Genomic DNA, 6000 nt, shown 5'->3' with positions numbered 1-6000 from the left:
AAATTATGGCACTGATTTATAAAATTATGAAACAAATATTATTCTTTGCGTTTCTAAAGATTATGCCATTACTCATGTGTCACTATTACCCCTATTAAGTTTCATAAATAATAAAATATTTCTAAAGGGAGAAGCTTTATAGTTTCGTACCTTTAACATCACTTTTTTCTGATTCTTGAACAAGGGACCCTGCATTTTCATTTTGCACCAAGCCTCAAAAATTATGCAGCTGGTCCTGCTTCAGGATTATATCATTTTCTCTGTCACCTACCCTACAACTCCACCACACACACACACACAGTTAAACAAGCTTTTCCTTATTTTATATATTATTTGATTGAGGCACGGCTTTATCCAGGCACTAATCACCTCATTTATGTTAAGTTGCTGTAAGTTAATAGGAAACATATTCTTCATCCCAAATAATACATGTATTTTAATAGAGGTTTGCGCTGACAACTTTGAAAGGATGTTGTTTTATCCTGGTCTGTAGTTCCCCACAAAGGTTCTGACATAGAACTGACATTTGATAAATATCTGTTAAATTAAGTGTATGGTAAGTGATTCTGGAACTCCCTAGCAGGCTATTAGTAGTGCTATTCTCAGCCAAGGGCACATTTCTTGGTTGTTACACGATAAATGAATGTATGAACCATATGCAGATCTTTGCTCCACTTTGTCCCCAAAGTGTAATTGATATCTAACCTCGGCTTTCCTGTGCAGGCTAGAGCCTAGTAAATGAGATAACTTGGGCTCCGAGCCCAAGAACACCTTACCACAAGTAAGAGATGGCCTTCATTTTTAAACAAAGCACACACATGCCCCTGAATTTCAAAGCAAGGTGCCCCAGTCTCCAGGATGAAATGGATGAATCTACTGTCAGCTTCTAACTAACTTCTTTGTTCCTTCATGTTTTATTTTCCCAACAAGGGTCAGTCCCTCTGGTTCTTACTGTCACTACCATTCCAGGCTCACACACTAAAGCTCCACTGTACGTTTTGACAAGAATCCATTTTGTTGAGCTGAGCAGGGTAGAATTTATTCAAGAGTTTTAATGCATGCCATGAGAATATAAAAATTAAATTGACGTAAAACACAAATAGAGAGAAAAATAAGATTTTCAAAGTACAAATTTCCAATTTTAAGAGTGTTAGTAAATGAATCCAGTTGACTAGGTCCCAAATCATCTGACTAAAAATTTATCTTCCTCCTGCTATACGTAATGAGGCTCTTTCTCTCCCAGCAGCATGTCTACCTCTCGGCTTTTATGTACTATATTGCCCCTCACCTTGAGACTCTCATTCCAACTCTTACCACCAAAGATTTGCCAAACCCTCAGGTGACCCTCAGTCCTTTCTAGAGCTAAGGATGAGCTAAATTAGTGACTTGGATGCAAAACACTACTACTTTACAAATCATTGCTGGACTGAGTGTTTACCCTAGTTTTAAAGTTCATTCTATCACACAGAAACAATTGATTTTATTAAAGCCCTTTTGCTTTTTGCAAAATTGCATAACAGCTGTTTCAACATAAAGCACTGGAAGCACAAATATTAGATAAGCACATATACAGAAGGGAATGGGGTGTCAGAAATCAAATGATTTAGATATGGTACTTAAGGAATATTGAAGTATGATAAAATAAATCCTTGTTATGAATCATTTCTGAGACCCATACAGAAGGGAATGGGGTGTCAGAAATCAAATGATTTAGATATGGTACTTAAGGAATATTGAAGTATGATAAAATAAATCCTTGTTATGAATCATTTCTGAGACCCATAGAGATAGATTTGTGCCTATGCTATGCCATGTCTCACACTTTGTTGCGCCTCCCATGGAACCCAGCACCTAGCATATTCTCTTTAATCCTGGAGTGCTCAATAAAGGTCTGGTCAGTGATTGACTGGTTGTTGGTCCTGCAAAAGAAAACGATTCATTTTCTGATGAGCTTTGTATTTAAGATCCAAATCAGACAAGCTAGTTTATTTTTCTTCAAAAATGGTGGTGATTTACTCTGTTGCAAATAAATGTAGAATGCCATGTCATCGAGAAAACATTTCTGAATCTATGGACACACAGACAAAAGAAATACATAAAAAGAAAGAATACGCTGAAAAGATATCTCCCTTTTCTGAGTTTAATAAATGACCATTTTAACAAAAGCTTCCGAGATGAAATTGCTTTATGAATGAGACATTTTATGTCAAGTTCCAGCCAGTAGCTGACAACACTTTCAGTGCAATGTTAACAATTTGAAATATATTGAAATAATTTTATAAATTAATACTGTAGCTATGAAAAGCTCAACCTCATAATCATTCTCCTCTGGAAGCACTCCATTCCATCTTATTTTTATAAGCACTTTATATGGAAATACGATACGTTGCTCCTGTTAAGCAAACTACTTTAGGAGGCAAAAAATTGATTTATTAAATAATTAGCATGCAGATAGAGAAAAGCTATGTGCCTTGCAGAAGATCTAAAATTGTTTTGGGGAGCAAAGTGATAGTCATATTTTTTTAAACTGTATCAGCGATTGCAGATGCCAGGCACATTCACAATAACAGTACAACTTAGTCACGGATTAGATATGGACATGGTGTTAGCATTTTAGTGTGAGAATAATTTTGGTAATATAAATGTGAGCAAACCTTTGAGGATTTAGAAAGGCCAGATAAGGCATAAAGTATATCCTGGCTGTGGCAGCGTAACAGGGTAGGAAGGGGATATATAATGTAGATTATTCATGACCTCAGAGAAGACAGCGACACACAGAAGACTCTTACTAATAAAAATAGAGATGATGTTGCATACATTTCTGAAATTCCCGGAGAGTAGCAAGTATGATATTGGACATATAAAAAGGTCAAGTGCTTCTCTCTCAGCACTAAGAAAGAAATATCAGAATGTCCCTAAAGATAAATAAAGCATAAAGCAGTGAGTTTTAATAAAAGTTGTGGTTGGCAGACAATGGAAATTAATGACCAACTAAGTTAGTGACCAAATTGGCATGTCTGCAATAACCACAAACAAACTTTATCTCTCTGTCAAAGGAAAACAAACAGGAAACTCAAGAGGTTTGAGATAACAGCCAAATTATTCTTTGCTTATACCTTCCTTCAGGATAGCCATGAGGGAAGAAATGTGAAAATGTGACAATAAGCTGAAGTTTTAGATATGAAAGGAGATAATTATCTCGAAGTGCTTTGTAGGTAATGAAGAGCTGCATGAAAGATGGTAATGATAGTAATACAACCTTGTGACTTCCAAAGTGCCTTCAGATTCCTGCTTTTATTTGAGCTAGGTGTTTTCACATATCTATTATTTCCCATGATACTCAATATATTAATCATTTCCAGGGGAAATAGAGATTCCAAGAGCATAAGTGACCTGTCTATGATTAGGCAAGGCAGTAATTGAGTGAAACCGGGAGTCAAATTCAGGTGCCCAGATTCCCTGTCCAGAACAATGGCTATTAGGCCTCTGTGGTTCTTGATCAATCCGTCTCTCTTCTCACTGAGAAGGTCCCCATTTGCTCAAGGTGAGGCCATTCCATGTTAATATTCTGCCTAAAATATAGACACTGGCTTGAGACACCATTGTTATATACTCTTCTAACTAGTCATTCTTTCCCATTTAATTATTTTTTGAACTTATCCCAAATAGTCAAAATCCTTTTTATCTTTTTCTCACAAGAACAATTACCCGGTAACATAGATTAAATTCTGGCTTGAAAATCCCGCATTATTTTCAACCAATGCAACAAACAGTAACTACTTGACTTATGAGGCAATGTATAGTACCTAATGTTTCTTCCTTTGAGGATTCAGAGCTACTCAAGGTAGAAAACAGTGCAAATTAAAATGCCTCTAAAAAGAGATACTTGAGTTTATTAAGCATATTCCATGTTGAATAGAACTGCAACTTTAATAACAACTGCTAGCCAGGTCATTCCTTTAAGTAATTTAAGTTCATCTAATTCTTCAACTTCAATTTTGCTATTGTGTAATTTTCCAGTTTACACATTCCATGTTCAACTTAGTAAGAAATATTTGCTATATGCATAAAGGAAAAGAGGTAAATTATTATTTCGAGGCTTCTTGGTATGCCATTCAAGTTTGAAAATATTCTGGTTAACACACACAGAAACAACTCTGTTAGTAGCTGAAGGAAGTGTCAGGCATATAGAAATATATTTCCTATCCCTGCTGAGAGAAAGAGAGCCAGCAAAACTTCAGGATTTCCCTCAGGTTGGTCTTGGCATTCACAAATGGCCTGAAGATGTTCAAGTGACAGTAAGTTAAAAGGGAAATTCTTTCTCCTCCCCAAGTGAGAGACAGAAAGCTTAACTTCTTGAAAGTTTGCTTACGAGTTAACAAATTAAATGTTTAGAATACCAAATGTAATTCACTGGACCCCACTCCCACTCCTTGATATTAATACAAAACAACTCCATTAAATATGGCACAGAGAAAAGAGATGAAACCGGAGGCATAGTCTATCAGATCTTGTGGGGGAAAGAAAAAACGAACAAAAGATGGAAAATAAGCCTGAATGATATCTTGTGGTGTACGCTATGAAACTGTGACAAACATTCCAAAATGCTTGCGTCATATCCTAAAAGGTCATTTAAATGTCACCCTGTGCTCAGGATGAAGGTACTGGCTTCTGTCCCCAAATGGGCCGATAGAGTTTTGCTCACATTTCGAGTCTCTAACTGTGCTTCTAACCCCAAGTGAGCTTCTTGCAAAAGTGGCTAGAGAGGGTGAGTGAGACTGTGAAAGAAATACTACGGCGGAGAAAATGAGCAGCATGAGTTATCAGCTAATTTACCAAATTACTATGGTGGAGTGGAGGCTGCAGAAAATTGATAGCCTCAAGTTCTGGCCTTTGATATCTTAGAAATAAGCTGGAGGAGTTAACATGGTTTGAAACAATAAGGGTGAAACCTCAAAAAGACTCTTGACATAATTGGATTTCAGAAAAGAAAAAGTTTGAGGCATACCAGACTTGTTAAGAAAATCTACATGGAAGATATGAGTACTGAACTGCATCTGAAAGGCAGGATAGGGTTTAACTGGAAAGAGAATAACCGTATTCATGTCTTAAGTGCTTATTCTGTGCCAGGCATTGGGTAAGGTCTTTTTACATACATTATCTAATTGACTTCTTACCTTGGAGAGGCTTTATTGCCCCCATATTGTAAATCAAGAAGCAGAAGCTTAGGAAGATTAACTGACTTTTCCAGGGTCAGACAGCTAGTAACTGCCTTTGGAAGAATATCATGATAATAATCTCACAAGATCTTGCACAGCTAGTCCCTGCATGTCTCTCCAGTCTCATCTCACAGCACTCACGTGCTCATTTAACACACTCTAACTATAAATGAACCAATCACTCATCACAGGATGTTCAGATCTTGGGTTCCTTCTGCTTGCATAAATCTTCCTTCTTTACCTGCAACGCATCTATGCATCTAGTATATTTTTTAAAGTTACTTCTTCAAAAAGGCAATCCCTGAATTAATCAAAATGAAGTTCCTGATTAGACTCACTGAAAGACATACTATTCATGCTATTTACCACAGTTTATGTCTAAATAATTATACACCTGTTCTATTAGTCAGTGTTCTTCAGGCTGTCAGGCTGGAGATTCAGATAAGAGCTGATGTTGGGAACTTGAGTCCAAACCCCACAGGCTAAAAACACAGGCAGGATGTCTGCTGCGGTCTTGAGAATTTCTTCTTTGGGAGACCGCAGTCTTTGTCTCTTAGGGTCTTCAACTGATTATATGAGGCCCATCCACATTATGGAGGGTAATCTGCTTTCCCCAAAGTACTACAACAGTTACATGTTGACCATATATTTTAAAAATGCCTTTATAACAACATCTCGACTGGTGTTTGACCAATCAGCTGGGCATAATAGCCTACCCAAGTTGACACATACAGTTAGCCATCACACATGCCTATTTAAGGTTTATTTTCCCTGCTTAACT

The sequence above is a fragment of the Nomascus leucogenys genome, chromosome X (assembly GCF_006542625.1).
Source record: "Nomascus leucogenys isolate Asia chromosome X, Asia_NLE_v1, whole genome shotgun sequence".
NCBI classification, from domain to species: domain Eukaryota; kingdom Metazoa; phylum Chordata; class Mammalia; order Primates; family Hylobatidae; genus Nomascus; species Nomascus leucogenys.
This window is presented reverse-complemented; position numbering follows the sequence as displayed.